The sequence below is a fragment of the Doryrhamphus excisus genome, linkage group LG15 (genome assembly GCF_037039965.1).
Source record: "Doryrhamphus excisus strain RoL-2023G ecotype Guam linkage group LG15, RoL_Dexc_Guam_v1.1, whole genome shotgun sequence".
NCBI lineage: Eukaryota > Metazoa > Chordata > Actinopteri > Syngnathiformes > Syngnathidae > Doryrhamphus > Doryrhamphus excisus.
Window position 1 is genome coordinate 18,343,879 of NC_136371.1, and position 15,142 is coordinate 18,359,020.

General features: G+C 48.5%; 1 protein-coding gene across 2 annotated transcripts in view; it reads right to left on the reverse strand.

Moving 5' to 3' along the window:
- tshz2 (teashirt zinc finger homeobox 2) overlaps positions 1-15,142 on the reverse strand; it is a 51,182-nt gene that overhangs the window by 21,004 nt on the left and 15,036 nt on the right. Inside the window, exon 1 of one of the 2 annotated variants that reach the window (XM_078796969.1) lies at positions 2,441-2,884. The exons of the other annotated variant lie outside the window; for it this stretch is intronic. The gene's annotated coding sequence lies outside the window, so the exon portion shown is untranslated. Of the gene's footprint in view, positions 1-2,440; positions 2,885-15,142 lie in introns of those variants that run through there. 2 annotated transcript variants of the gene reach the window in all.

Consider the following 15,142-nt stretch of genomic DNA (forward strand, 5'->3'; position numbering starts at 1 on the left):
AAAGAAGTCAAGCCCTGTTAATAATAATGTAAATAGAAACGGTCTGTTCCAGGGTCAAGCTGTGGCCACCCTAAGAGCTTTATTAAGGGTTCTGAGTCACTTTTACACTGTCATACAAGTGTAAAAAGAAGTCAAGCCCTGTTAATAATAATGTAAATAGAAATGGTCTGTTCCAGGGTCAAGCTGTGGCCACCCTAAGAGCTTTATTAAGGGTTCTGAGTCACTTTTAACTGTCATACAAGTGTAAGAAGAAGTCAAGCCCTGTTAATAATAATGTAAATAGAAATGGTCTGTTCCAGGGTCAAGCTGGGGCCACCCTAAGAGCTTTATTAAGGGTTCTGAGTCACACAAGTGTAAGAATAAGTAAAGCCCCGTCAATAACAATACAATGATGCTAATGAATTGGTGCTTGTATCTGCCTTCCAAGTGTAAAAAGAAGTGATTTGACCCGTCCCGTGTGTGTACCACGCGGTGTTGTGTACGTCAGCGTGTTCACAGACTTTGAGGCGTGGGAAGCGTGTCTCTCGTCAGGAAGGGGAAGGGGAAGGCTCTCATGACTTCATCCACGCTGATGGATGACTTGATTCCAAGGAGACACCCCGCCCCCCCCGCAACCGCCCCCACAAGACAGGCGGGGGTCCACGTTACAAATGTCTTCCTGATAATATTCCATCAGCCTCTTTTCTGTCTGTCACTCACTCAGCACCGCTGCCGATACCAGAACCCGCACTGAACTCCACCTGAACCCGAGCCATCAATCACACCTCAGTCCTACCTGCCTCACACTGTTTACACAACACACACACACACAATGTTAGCAACCTACGCTAGCCTATTAGCACGTCCTATGTCCCGTGGACACGTTACTATGACACCTGCAGTCAACATGGAGCAGTGCCGCATTCAAGGAAGCTGGGAAATTGCAGTTTTCCAGGAAGGAAAGCTACTCAAGAGTGGACAAAATTCCACCATGTGATGTCATCCGGTGGCCCCGCCCCGCATCACAGGTGAGCTGACTGACAGCAAGGGGGCGGGACACAGCCTGCACGGGTGGCCTGTCAATCATGAGCCCATTTTCTATGCCGCTGATCCTCATTAGCAGTTAGCAGTGTTTTTTTAAATTTTGTCACTGGATGGTTTATAGATTCCTAGTTATGTAAATACATATATTTAATAATCATCCACAGGAATATCCTGTCTGGTTATTTCTACATGATGATGAAGTCAACTACATATTCTACATATGTCATATTCCACTTGGTTACATGTAATATATAATACATATGCATATGAAATATAATTCTATATTCTAATATGGTGACTGTATGAGTTTTGTAATAAATAATATAATGGCCCCAGTTTGAAAAGATGATTTCTATTGACATTAGCAGTGGGTCAAAGGTGAACACACGGGTGTGCAGGGAGGCCATGTTGGAGCGTGAAGAACGGAGGCCGAGCAGAGCGTCGCCGCTGCAGGGGGCAGCTTTGTGCCGCCCGCCGTGTTTGGCCCTCGGGGCGGAACGTATGAAAGATCAGCGCTCACTTTTTGACTTATTGTGCTCAAATACACCGCATGGACAAAAGTTTTGGGACAGCCTCCCCATCTTCTCCCCACCTGATGTTTTGTGTGTTCTTCCACACCAAACTCCTCCAAGCATGGATGGTAGTTGTGTTGCCTTGATGATGGCCGCAGCTTGACCCCGGAACAGACCGTTCCCATTCCCTTGTTTCCCAGGTGAGGGTGAACCTGCCCGTGAGTGACGGCGTCAGCTGCCGCCATGAGCGTACGGTTGGCCAATAACAATTTCCAGAAGAATGAAGAAATAAAAAAGCGGCGTCGGCGATGGCGATGGCGCTGGCGCTGGCGATGGCTCTGCTGCTTGACCTATTTCCTCTCGTGTAATGTATCGTTAAAGCTGCCTCGTGAAAACGCTTAATTATTCATGCTTGATTTCAGAAGGAAGAGCTTTGAGAAAACATGGCTACACGGGAGGATTGACGCACGCGACACTCACACTTGCACACGCACGCACGCACGTACGCACGCACACACGCAGAGCAGCGCGAGTGAAGATAAATGCCCTGTCAGCGCCTTTAATGATTTATTTCCAACATTCCGCCGCATCCAGTGAGCATCCCGATCCAGCTAGGTAATTGTTTGTACACAAATTGGAGCTTCTTCCCTTTTATTGTCGGCCCATGCATGGCATCGCATGCAGCCGCAGCGTGTGGTCATGTGTCCACGTGTCCACGTGTGATGGCGAAACACCTACAGATCTTTGAGGAGCTCACGGACCCGTTCCTTTCCTGAGCTATTTGCTAGCCAAGACTAACCAGCACGTACGTCAAGCAGGCGTGGAGACAATGAGATGAAAGGAGCCGTTTAACGTTACATGGCCTTTGACCTTTGACCTTTGACCTAGGCACTGACGCAACTGACCTGTGGAATCCCGGGGGAAGGTGGAACCTCTGTAGGAGCGTTGGAGACTCCTACTTCCATGCCAGTGCTGGATCGGTCAGGATGATGACAGAGGATGATGGAGCTAGATCAAGGACATCATGGAGGTCTCTTTGGGTTGGGGGTTAAGGTTCAGGTCTGGGTTTAAGGTTTAAGGTTTGGGGGTTAGACTTTGGGTTTGGGTTAGCCTTAAGAGTTAGGGTTCAGGTTAGGGGTTAGGGCCGGGGTTAGGAGAAGCATTGGGGGTTAGAGTTCAGGGTTCAGGTTGAGGTCTGGGTTCAGAATAGGGGGTTAGGGAGTTGGGTTGGGGTTAAGGGTTAGGGTTCAGGTTAGGGGTTGGGGCAAGGGCTGAAGGTTAGGTTTAGGGTAGGAGGATTTGGGTTCAGGTTTGGGGTTAGGGGTTAGGAGTTGGGGTAGATAGTTAGACTTGAGGGTTAGGGGTTGGGGATTAGGTATTAGAGTTAGGGGGTTGGGCTTTAGGGTTATGTGAGGGGGTTAGGGTTCATTTGTTTACGTCTTCCAAAAAGGGGTTGGGGCCAGGCTCAGGTGTTCAGGATCAGGGCAGGGGCCCCCAAACGGCCTCAGCCAAGCACCGCCCTCCATTTGGACTCCATGAAGAGAAAAGCCAAGACTTCTTCTTGCAGGTTCTTGCTGAATCAAACCAATCCGGAGTCGGCGTGCCGAGTTAGCGAAAGAGCGAGCGGGTCCGCCCGTCCATCTTGCGTTACGGCAGCAGCCCGTGGGTTGTCGGCCGGCGCGTTCGTCAGCGTCTCCACGCGGCCCGAGCATCGGCGCGACGCTGATGGACGTTTCCAGCTCGGCTTTTCCCCGGTGTCCGTCACCGGCACGTCTCCCTGCGAGCGGCTGAGGTCCGCTGACAGCCGCAGAGGGTGGTCCGCACTCATGTCAGCCTCCATTACGCGGCGGCGGGACGGGATCCCGAGCGCGGCCACGCAGGTTGCCTGCTGTGCATAAATGCTCGGCGGCGGTCGATCGATCTGTTGCTAATCGCTTTTGAAAAGTGACAGCCATGCGAGCGGAAGGACATGTAAAAAAGAGGGGGAACCCAGAGGGGGCCTGCGGGGGCGGGTCTTATTTATTCACTCGGCAGCTTTCATGTTTGCATGTTTGTTCTCTTCATTTGCTGCTCGCCTCAGATGACAAAGACGCACTACTTCATTAGCGCTCCCTCTGTTCTGCTGCTTTCTGGGAATCTTTTCTTTTGTTTCTAGTGGAAAAGGAAAACAGACCCCCCCCCCCAAGTTCAGCTTTTAATAAACATGTAATAAGAAGGAAAACAGCTGGTAGCGGCCTGGCAGATGGCGCGGTTCTTGGCATGGCGCACGTGCAGATGGCTCATTATGCCGCCATTTGGTGATGCATATTGCCGCGCCTTTTATTCCCGCGCTCGACGACCGGGAGACCACGTACAGGTGTTTACCAGGCCGTCCCCACCAGGACCTCGGAAAAGGCGGCATGGAAATCCGGATGTACGCTGACATTTGTACGGTGTATGTCGCCGTACCAGCCGGGACTAACTCCTCTAATTCCTTGGATCCTCACCAAATGAAGCCTGCATCCTGGACGGATGGTCGGCAACATATTAAGAAAATCGTGCATTTTCACCATATGGTATGGGGGGGGGGGCTGGCAAAGGCTACTGATTCATCTTAAAACACAAAGCCCCCCCCCCCCGCCAACAAAGCAGCGTCGGAATCCCCACCAAACCTGGTGTGTGTCCATCATATGCTTTTACACCTTGAGGCATTTATGAATGGATTTATGAGCAGCCATTATTCACGGATCTGTCATGGTTTTCCAGGCGTGGTACCTGAACTAACTCTTCCTAGCTCAGTCCTCTGATCGCCGCTAAAATGTACACACGGGAAGTACTGATATATACCAGTATACGTACATCTGTGTACTCGACAGATGGGCGACAATAAAATGCAAAAATCCAGAGGTTTGGTGTGTAAGGTGTGGGCGGAGCTTGTTGCTAAAGTTTGTTAGTTTGACTGAAAGCAACCCTGGAGTATTGCCCCCCCCCCTCCCCCCATACGTCCAACTGATGCAAAATCCGGAATGTGTGTTCATCATGACACAACACAAGAAGCTATGCTGAAGTGACAGATCATTTAGCTCATTTAGCTCCGTCGCTGTTTCTGGCGGGGCATACTAACTCCTAACTAACTCCTAACTAACTCCTCCCCATTTGGGGAATGCAGTAAAACGGAGGGAATGCAAAAGTAACCCCCCACTGACGGTCAGCTAGGAGTATGACTTCCATGCATGTGGAAAAGCAGCATGGATGCAGCATGGACCCCCCCCCACTCCTTCTTTCACTGAGTCTTTTTTTAGAGGGGACTGTTTTAAATTACAGATGCGCTCTAATTGGCCACGGACAAATAAAAGCTTTCACCTAATGAGGCATCGCAGTCATTCGCCTCCTCGCCTCCTCTTTCAAGTCCTTTCCCTTTGGAGGGAAAAGGGAAGGGAAAAGAAGGGAAGAAGTTCCCTTCCCTTCCCTTCCCTTGTTGCTGCCGAGGAATATCGTATAAGTGTGTGTGTTAGCACTTAGCTTTAATGTTGAAGGCCCTCACGTACTGAAGGTCGTCATTCCACCGCAGGCCATACGGCATCTTACACTGGCGATATCGGTATATGTGATATCGGTATCGGATCTTTTCCCGATATGAACACACGTACTGAAGGTCGTCATTCCACCGCAGGCCATACGGCATCTTACACTGGCGATATCAGTATATGTGATATCGGTATCGGATCTTTTCCCGATATGAACACACGTACTGAAGGTCGTCATTCCACCGCAGGCCATACGGCATCTTACACTGGCGATATCGATATGGGCTCATATCGCTATGGGAAATTGTTGGACAATATCGGTATATCGGTCATAAAGCGCTAAAGACAAGTGTGATGGACACGCCACTGTGCGTGTGTGTGTGTGTGTGTGTGAGCGCCCCCCCCCTGCCAGAGTGCGTATGGCCGAGCTGTCCCGTCCAATTTGGAGCAGCCGTCAACGTGACCTTTGAGGAGGACATGACTGTAATGGACGTGAGCACGTGTCAGTCTCCGGCTCGTGGTGTCTCCACTGTATCGCCGCGGCAACACCGTCATATGTTTTGTCTTGCGTCTTTTGACACTCAGCGGGGGGCCGTCACGTCCCCTCCCGTCTGGCGCCTCTTCAGCTCGGGAGGCATTTCATAAAAACAGCAGTTCATGGAGCGTTCCTTCGGCTTATCCGGGTCAGTGGGGAAGCCCGAACCTCCTGGTCTCTGGCACCTCTTCCGGCTCCGTGAGACGTTCCCAGGTCAGCTGTGGGATACAGTCCTCCCCGGGGCTCCATCTAGGCTGGGCATGCCCAGAACACGTGACCGGGGTGCCTTCCGGCTCAGCTCCGTCGTTATCATAACGCTCCAGCACGGCGAGCCCATTACTGCAGAGGCCGATCCGTGTGTCCACCTCACGCACAAGAACCAGAGCCCGAGATACTCGAACTCCTCCATCTGAGGCAAGACCTCACTCCCGACCCAGAGGGAGCACTCCACGCTTTTCCCAATGAGAACCACGGCCTTGGCTGTGCCTGAAAAGGATGTCCATTAAAGCCCGTGACCGAGGGCAGCCGTGGCGGAGGCCAACATTCACGGGGGCAGACGATGGGAACCAGGACCCCGCCCTGGTTGTACAAGCATTGACATGTAGCAACCTCGTACTCCCAGAGCCCCACCCACAGGACACGGAGAGGCACACGGTCCAAGGCCTTTTCCAAGTCCACAAGCACATGCAGACTAATTGGGAAAACTTTCACTTCCTGTGTGACCACCCTTCTTGAAAAGGGGGACCAAAGCCCCGGTCTGCCAATCCAGGTTCCTTACTTCCGACCAAGACAGTCCCACAAAATCCAGAGCCCTGAGGAATTGAGGGTGAAAGTCGTCCAACCCTGGAGCCACTGGGGGCCTCAGACACCTCAGCCACACCAAAACCCGCCCGCATTCAGACTTCCTACGGAAGGTTTGTCAGCGGGACTGAGATGTGCCTTCAAGTATTCCTTCCCCTGCCTAACCGTGTCCTCAGCCAAGTCCAGCAGGCCACCGTCTCCACTGAAAACCGTGGACTGGGCACGGCTTCCCCACAGCTTCTAACGTGGCCCCAGCATCGGAGGCATGGAATAGGGCCCATTCGGACTCTATACCCCCCACCTGGGATGCAGTCGTCACCAGGGGGTGACCCGTCCCATCTAGACCTGTGGCCAAGGGCGTCCTGGTGCCGTGTGCACTTCTGGACGCACAGAAGTTGTGCAAGTCACGAAATGAGGCGAGTGCGAAAATGACGAGTTGCCGATTGGTCACATGGTTTTGTCATTAGCAGGAAGCTAACCCTCTCCCAATAAAATAAATCCACCTCCGAGGCAACCTGCTCCGTTGAGGAAGCGACAGGCGGCGGGTGACCTTGAGATTTATTTTGGTTGCTGGCTCAGCAGCAACGAGCCGAGAGACAGAAAGAGACGCGTCCGTCCAGATGCTGGCGTGCGGCGGCGTCTTGCTAATTGTCAGTGATGCCATGAAAGGGACGTAGCGGACGTGACAAGTTAGCTGATGTGCAATAAGAGCAGCGCGGCGGGGGCGGGGGGCCGTCAAAATCATGTGACAGTTATTTGGTCAAGAACGTTCCTGCTTTTTACGTGTTGACATCACTCACGCTCACTTTGCTTTGCTTTCTCTCCCTCTCTTTTCTTCCGAGCACTTTGCTTATCTTTGAAAAAACATGATTCATTATTAGACAGATTCCTTTTTGGTGTTTTTTAAAGCAATCATTCCACAGATTCAATTAAATCAAAAATAAAAATCCATTTATGTATTTTAAGTGGAATACAGCTAGCTAAGTTCATGTTAGACTACAGCTGCTACATTTCTTTCAGACATTTTGTGCCACATTTCTATGGAAAAAGTGAATATTATGATTGTTGCTCTTCAGCAAAATCGAGCTTAAACAGTTGCTAGCAGCTACGTATGCTATGCTACGTATATTTGGACATTTTGTGCAACATTTCTGCCACTAAAATCTTAACTCAGCAAAATGTAGCTCACTAGACTATAGCTAGCTAAGTTATTTCAAGCTGTTAGCAGCTAGCTGCCTATCAGGTTTCCATACATGTTTTGCAACTTACACTTACACTTTGAACAAAAACGGAAAAAAATTAGTATTCCTAGCATTTGGATTATTATTATTGCCATTCTTGAGCAGCTAAAACAACACTAGCTATAATATAGCTTGCCCAAATATGGCTAGCTAAGTTATTTTTTAGCTGCTAGCTGCTACATTAGGCCTTCTGTTTATTACAGATCATTTGCCAAGTACACTTCTGACATTTTGGGCAACCTTTCTAAAAGCTAAAACCCTAGCTAGCCAAGAACCATTGCTAACGGCTACATATTTCAGAGCTTTTGATATTTGTGACGCTAAAGCCTTAACCAAGTAAAAATCTAGCTGACTAGACTACGGCTAGTCACACTTAGCTTGTAATGGCATAGTAGCATTTGCATTCAAAAAATACTTTTTTTTTTACAGTTTCAGAAATGGTGTGCTAGCATCATGCTAGCATGGCACGCAAAACAAACTAGCGTCTTTGCTCATTAGCGTGTTAGCGCATTCGCCGTGGCTGAAATGTAGCAACGCTTCCCAACAGTTGAAAAGAGCAAAGTAAAGACTCGAATGAAAAGGCAGTTAGCAAAGCCGCAAATAAGCGTTTTTGATGCGGCGGGCGGAGTCACGGGGGAGATCGTTAGGCATCCGGAAATGGATGAGCAACGCTTCATAACAATTCATCACAGGCGGCTGATTAACAATCTTTTATTCCGGATGATTCAGGGGATTAACCAAAAGGACACTGTCCTTGTCACGCTGATGAACGCCACCCACCTCCCCACTCGGGGTGGGGGGGCTCGGGGCGATGAAGGGAGACGCTTTCTTTCGGCCGTAAAATAAATATTGAAGGAGAATATGAACTCGTTAACCTTGACAAGTATTTGGAATCTTCATAAGGGGATAATGTAGCATATTCAGCAAAAAAAAAAAGATGCGGGGGGCAGGGGCGCCTGGTGGGCGGGGGCAACAAATTAGCGGGAGTGAAGAACGCTACCACATCACTCCTGCCATTTTTATCGGCTGCCGTGATGCATTTGTGTGCTCAAATTCTCAATTAACGAGCCGCGAGAGGAAAGGCGGGGGGGGGCTGAAGGGCTGGCCGGGGTCGCGGGGGCCTGGCTGGCTGGTCCGGGGTCCTGCCTGGCTGCCTGGCTCCATGTCTTCAAGGTAAGACATACACTAACTAGAAAAGCGTCATCGCCCCCCCCCCCCCCCCCCATTTTGTGTTCCACCACAAATATTAGTCCTACATTATTTAGATTGCTAATGTTAGCATGCTAGCAATGCTAATATGCTAACGTTAACATACCTATCATCATAGTGGTGAGTGCTTATACATATGAGTGTCCTGCTATGAAAATGGCTAAAAATGATACTATGCTATTGTTAGCATGCTATCAATGCTAACATGATAACATCATAGTGCTAAGGGTTTATATACAGTATGCTTTTACCTATGAAAGTGGCTAGAAATGCTACTGCACTAATGTTAGCATCCTAATCTTAGTATGCTACCACCTAATAATAATAATAATATTAATAATAATATTAATAATTAATAATAACGATAGTAACTGTAAGTCTTTATATAAGTGTCGTCCTGAGAAAATGGCTAAAAAAAGCTACTGTGCTCATGTTAATATGCTAGCAATGCCTAAATGCTAATGTTAGCATTGACTGTGCTAAGTGTTTATATCGCGACAAAAATAGCTAAAAATGCTAGTATAGTAACATGATATCATGGTAGCGTGCAAACCTCACCATGCTAACACTTAGCATAACAATGAAGTGTCTAAAACCAGACCCGGTTTTCTCTCCGTGCCGCCAAAAAAGGAAACGTGGTGATGAATGGGAGATAAAGGCGGAGGCTTCACTTCCTGCCTGACATATTTGTTCTGGAACAACACATCAGCGGCCGGAGGAAGCGGCAATTGTCTTCATTAGCCGCATGAATATTCATAGAACGTGGACTCGCTAACCTTTCCTCAGAGCGGGACCACCGCCCCCCCCTCCCAAACTTCTGACGACAATTCAAGTCCGGCGACAACTTCATTCATGCGGCGCTTTTGGCAGACGCTTTAAAGAAGCGTCACTCTGGCCCGAGTCCGCCTGTCGGAGCCGTCCAATCACGTCTTTCTCATCTTCCCAATGCGCGGCCCGCCGCTTCTCCGCATGCTACAAATATAACGACTACAAAGTCAAGTCATGATGAAGATCCATTTGAAAGAGGATCGCCACACCCGTCAGCGCTCGCAGGGATCCGCCTCCATTGTTTACCGTACGGGCCCTTCAATGGCTCCTCGCCAGGAAGAACATACCATCGCACCAGCATCGGCCATTTGTATTCCATGGTTATGCTAAAAAAACATCATCCACATCCACCCACACTTTTTCTTACATAAACATGCCATCGTAGCCCAGGAAGTCCAGTCTGGCTCTCTGGGCAACATTTTCTATGCACGTAGAGCTAAATGTGCACGGGAATGCCAAATATGGCATCAAATGATCTGGAGTGCAGATCTGTTGGGGGCGTCTTGTCCTGTCAAATGGCTGACACTGTCATTTCATCAACATGCCACCCCACGCCACACCATGCCCCGCCCACCATGCCACACCCCACCACGGCTATCAAAACAGCATAGGCGAGTGTGCCGTGTCCCTGGCTTGTCGGCAACACGTTCGTCTGCTTGTTTGTTCTTGACTCGCCGCCATGTTAAACTTGGATGAGCACATGATTATACGACTAGTATTACTGCAATCCTGCCATATTTTAGTATCTCATGTTTAAACCGGTGACGCTCAGGCTTCACTACACATCTTAAGATGGCACCCAGAGCTGTTATTAGGAAAGATTAAAAACAATAACATGATGCCATGACATGTACTATTGACGTTTTTTACTCTATTTTTATGTATAATTCAGAAGATAAAAATGATCTATTTTTTATAAATATTGCCATAAGACAGCTGGGATAGGCTCCAGCAGCCCCGCGACCCTCGTGAGGAAAAGCTGTAGAAAATGAATGAATGAATTCAAATGCAACAGTAGAATAAAAAATTTATCTAAATACATAATATATTACATTTAAAGCAATAAAGTCTGCTACACTTTTGAGTGTCAAATATATGAAAATATAAATACTTTATTATAATTATTCAAGAATATTAGTTATTATATATTGTATTTACCAAATTAAATATTCCATTTCAGGCAAATTAAATAAAAGATATAGAAAATAAAGAAATCCTTTGTATTCAGTATAATATCATATATATATATATATATATATATATATATATATATATATATATATAATGGCAACACATAATTCTCCTCCAAGCGCTTCATTGTTCCTCACGCGGGTCACGCCCGGGTCACGCCTCACACGAGCGTTGGCGGTAGGAAAGCCTGGTGGGGATCAGGAGAAAAGGAAAAAAAAATCCAATGTTGTTCCGGAAGATGCTCTCATTCGTCTGGCGACCCGACACCTCCCAGGAAAACAAGAAAGAAAAAAAGCGGGAATGAAGCGGCGGCGGCGGCGGCGGCGGCTGCTGCTCAGTCATCTACCCAAGCGTTTGTTTACCCGCGTGTGCACTTTATGAATCCCACGGGTGTGCAAACACCCCGCCCCCACCCCCGCCCACGCGCAACCCACCCCTGAGGGCCCGACAGCATTTTTCAGCAGCAAATGAAATTTTATAGCCAGGCGAGATTAGCCGCCACTAATGCAAGGTCAGAAATAATAGAATCAATAGGCGGGCTCGGCCGCGCTAACATTCACACAAAAGAATGTGGCCGCCACAAAACACAAAGAAATGAGTCTCTGCTGAATTCTTATTGATGGCTTTTCATTATTTGCAATCATTTCACTGGCTTTTGTGCTGCCAGGGGGGGGGCATCTTGTAGCGCTTGGGACTGCAGTTGCACACGCTTATTGGCAGTCGACGCCAAGATGGCCATTTCTTTCCTCACACGACGATCTCCGTCAACTAGCTAACAAATGGACGGTCGGACAAATACGACACCTAATACTGATTATTTTGTAGTTTTGTAGTATAAATGTACACGCTTACTTTGACACAAAGCATTTCCCTCACCCCGCAACCAAAAATGGTCCAATCCAGTCATCCAATGCTAATCTCCGTAAACCAGGAAGTGGCCTACGAGCTAACAAATGGACGGTCAAACAAATACGACACCTAATACTGATTATTTTGTAGTTTTGTGGTATAAATGTACATGCTTACTTTGACAGGAAGCATTTCCCACAACCAAAAATGGTCCGATCCGGTCATGGAATGCTAACCTGTATGAACCAGGAAGTAGCCTACTAGCTAACAAATGGACGGTCGGACAAATACGACACCTAATACTGATTATTTTGTAGTTTTGTGGTATAAATGTACACGCTTACTTTGACAGGAAGCATTTCCCACAACCAAAAATGGTCCGATCCAGTCATGGAATGCTAACCTGTATGAACCAGGAAGTAGCCTACTAGCTAAGAAATGAACGGATAAACAAATATGACACCTAATACTGATTTTTTTCTATTCCTAATTTTTCAGCCCAGCATGTTAAAGTGACACTGCTAGCATAACAACGTTAGCATCTACACGGCTAATTGAAGTAAGTCAATATGCTGGAACTTTAGCCAGAGTAGAGTCTAAAATGAAACTCGGCACACATCTTTACTGGCGCGGCGACATGGCGCCGTTAATTCTCTTCATTGCAATTTCATTGCCTTTTGCCGCCAGCGATCGCCGTTTGGCGAGTCCATATGGCGGCGGCCATGACAATGAAGTTGTGCGCTCTTTTATTCAAATATACTTATCAATAAATATTTATTTCTTAAAAATACACCTTTGTTTTGAATGATGATATCATTTTTCATTGACTATAATTGGACGTTTCTTTATTCTACACTATTTTTTTCTTTTTTAAGAATGTTAAATATACGACTAGGACTAAAGCATTTATGGTGGCTGCAGTTTAACCCTGGAACAGACCATGTCTATGTCCTTTGGGTTTGCATTCAAAGGTGGTATCTTCCAATTTGATGTACGAGATGTCGGGTCAGACTTCCTGTCAGTCGCTTGGTTTCATCCAAGTGTTGCAAATGTTCCTTGGAAGAAGTGCTCATGCGTGCGGAATGTCAGTGTTTAGAGGGGGAGGGGTGGGGGTGTCTGGGACGTCCGTCGGCTCGTCCATTTGTCACGTTGGTTGGCTGTGACAGGCCCGGGGTGGCGTCTCTTCTGGCCGTGTGTTTATGTCAGGCTCATGTAAATGTTTACGCTGTTTTACACAGCTGCTGTGGCGCTGCTCTCTGCCGGCCCACACCAACAAATACTTTCATTGAGTCTTTGGCAGGAACCCGTGAGTCTCGGCTCTTCCTGGAGTCTCTGCGAGTCAGCGAAACTCCACTCTTTGTAGCGTACCCGTGAGTCAGTCAACCGAAAAGATTCATCAGGCACCCGAGAGTCAGTGACACTGGAGCTTTCACCAAGTACCCAGGAGTCTCCCTCAGTGAAGCTTGAGTCTTTGCAGAGTACCCGTGAGTCAGTGAAGCTTGAGTCTTTGCAGAGTACCCGTGAGTCAGTGAAACTTGAGTCTTTGCAGAGTACCCGTGAGTCAGTGAAACTTGAGTCTTTGCAGAGTACCCGTGAGTCAGTGAAGCTTGAGTCTGTGAAGCTTGAGTCTTTGCAGAGTACCCGTGAGTCAGTGAAACTTGAGTCTTTGCAGAGTACCCGTGAGTCAGTGAAGCTTGAGTCTTTGCAGAGTACCCGTGAGTCCGTGAAGCTTGAGTCTTTGCAGAGTACCCGTGAGTCAGTGAAACTTGAGTCTTTGCAGAGTACCCGTGAGTCAGTGAAGCTTGAGTCTTTGCAGAGTACCCGTGAGTCCGTGAAGCTTGAGTCTTTGCAGAGTACCCGTGAGTCAGTGAAACTTGAGTCTTTGCAGAGTACCCGTGAGTCAGTGAAGCTTGAGTCTTTGCAGAGTACCCGTGAGTCAGTGAAGCTTGAGTCTTTGCAGAGTACCCGTGAGTCAGTGAAGCTTGAGTCTTTGCAGAGTACCCGTGAGTCAGTGAAGCTTGAGTCTTTGCAGAGTACCCGTGAGTCCGTGAAGCTTGAGTCTTTGCAGAGTACCCGTGAGTCAGTGAAACTTGAGTCTTTGCAGAGTACCCGTGAGTCAGTGAAGCTTGAGTCTTTGCAGAGTACCCGTGAGTCAGTGAAACTTGAGTCTTTGCAGAGTACCCGTGAGTCAGTGAAACTTGAGTCTTTGCAGAGTACCCGTGAGTCAGTGAAGCTTGAGTCTTTGCAGAGTACCCGTGAGTCCGTGAAGCTTGAGTCTTTGCAGAGTACCCGTGAGTCAGTGAAGCTTGAGTCTTTGCAGAGTACCCGTGAGTCAGTGAAGCTTGAGTCTCCGTTGGGCGGGTCGTCCTCCTAAATGTACAACCGATGAGTTTTCGATGGTCACCAGGGTTGCTACTCTGACGCTGTCGTGCACGTCTGCTGTTCTAAGAGGCGTGGCTCTATAGAGCTGAAGCACGGCATGCAGGCTTGCAGGTTGGCATGCAGGTTGGCACGCAGGTTGGCATGCAGGTTGGCATGCAGGTTGGCACGCAGGTTGGCACGCAGGCTGCAACGGCTGAGAGAGGAAGGGCGCATATTTTCTTGCACAAAGGATGAGCCAGATTTGGCCCAGTGAGACATTTCCACGCTCCGCCGCTCTCCTAGGCGGCGCTATCCCGCCGCCTACTCGAGGCCGGATGAAGTCAGCGAGTATTTTTGGCATCCGGGCGCCCTTCAGCGCGGCGGGTCCAATACATCAGCGCTTTTACGAGGCCCGGCGCAGATGCATCACATTGCGGCGTGTTCCAAATAACGCCGCCATCCGTTCTCATCCTCTGTTGAGACGTATTAGTCTTAGGGACAAGAGAGGTCGTATTTCAGCGGCGTGATAAACCCCCCCGCCCCCCACCCCCCTTCAACTTAATGAATTACACGCGCTTTAATTGGACAGATTATTCCTAATGGTGCTGCCGCGCTCAATGTACAAACTCAGACAGTCATTATGTCGACGCCACTTCCTGTACGCTAGGCATCATTTTTCATCGGGGGGGAAGTCATACTCTAAAATAGACAAATTACATTTCCATTTGGGATTTTTTCCATGCCGCAGCTGATCCCTCTTCCAAGTGCTGAGGCTGCAGAGTGCGCGGGGGCGTATGATCACCCCGTGATATTTTAATATCTGCCGGCGTTACCTCCTGTTTAATTACCTCCGTAATGCGCATTGATGTACGTGATGGATTCTTTACGGAAGCCCCGCTTCGGAACTATCCGATGCGGCCGCCGCGCTGACGTGAATGATCACGGGCCGCTGACGGAGGGGGGGGGGGTGAGGGAAAGGAGTGAATGCAATTAGCAAATGCGTCTGCGGTCAAATAAAGACGACAAAGCTCTGAATGTGGCGCCACGGAAATCTGTCATCGACCCTCGGAAAGGTGCGAACATACG